This window comes from Lampetra fluviatilis, chromosome 66 (genome assembly GCF_964198595.1).
Source record: "Lampetra fluviatilis chromosome 66, kcLamFluv1.1, whole genome shotgun sequence".
Lineage (NCBI taxonomy): Eukaryota > Metazoa > Chordata > Hyperoartia > Petromyzontiformes > Petromyzontidae > Lampetra > Lampetra fluviatilis.
This window is the reverse complement of record NC_136340.1, coordinates 3864147-3864924: the sequence shown is the minus strand read 5'-3', so window position 1 is coordinate 3864924 and position 778 is coordinate 3864147. Positions and strand designations below refer to the sequence as shown.

The 778-nt window shown below is 66.7% G+C and overlaps 1 protein-coding gene across 1 annotated transcript in view; it reads right to left on the bottom strand.

The window, feature by feature from the left end:
* The window catches only part of LOC144952175 (peripheral plasma membrane protein CASK-like), a 66088-nt gene extending 65744 nt beyond the window's left edge, over positions 1–344 (bottom strand). The window contains exon 1 of the mRNA XM_078882576.1: positions 1–344. This exon is cut by the window's left edge and continues 446 nt beyond it. The gene's annotated coding sequence lies outside the window, so the exon portion shown is untranslated.
* Between the last annotated feature and the right edge of the window lie 434 nt (positions 345–778).

Sequence of the window (778 nt, the reverse complement as noted above, 5' to 3'; positions counted from 1 at the left end):
GACGATTGTTCTACAATCGTCCTTTCCGATTGTTAATTGGCAAGCGTTAATTGCCTCGGTGATTGTTAGTGGCGGCGCTGGTGGTGGTGGTGGTGGTGTTGGGTGGTGGTGGTCGCAAGATGGAATGGAATTTCCCCGAGGAGGGGGGAGCTGGGAAATCTCTTCGCTTCTTCTCGCCACATCCACCGGTGGTGCCGCACAGATGGATTGATCTCGACGCTCGGGCGATTGTCAACCGCGAGCCATCATCGCCGTCGTCGCCGCCGCCGCCGTCGTCACCATCGTCGTCGTCGCCTTCTTCATCGCCGCCGCCTCCACCACCACCACCTCCTCCTCCTCCTCGCTGGCTCTGCCACACGGTGGGGGGAGATGGACGGAGATGGGAGGAGAGAGAGGAGAGGGCGGGGGGAGAGGAGAGGGCGGGGAGGGGGTGGAGGGAGAGGTTGGGGGAGGGCGGGGATGGGGTGGGAGAGAGGGTGGGGGTGGGAGAGGGTGGGGAGAGGGCGGGGAGAGGGGGAGAGGGGGAGGGGGTGGGGGAGGGTGGAGAGAGGGCGGGGAGAGGGAGAGAGGGTGGGGAGGAGGGAGGGTGGGGAGAGGGGGAGGAGAGGGTGGGGAGGGAGATAGGGTGGGGAGGAGGGAGAGGGTGGGGAGAGGGGGAGGGGGTGGGGAGAGGGGGTAGAGAGGGCGGGGAGAGGGAGGAGGGTGGGGAGGGGGGAGGGAGATGGGAGGAGAGAGGGTGCGGAGGGAACGCTTCACGAATTCGGGAGAGGGTGGGGAG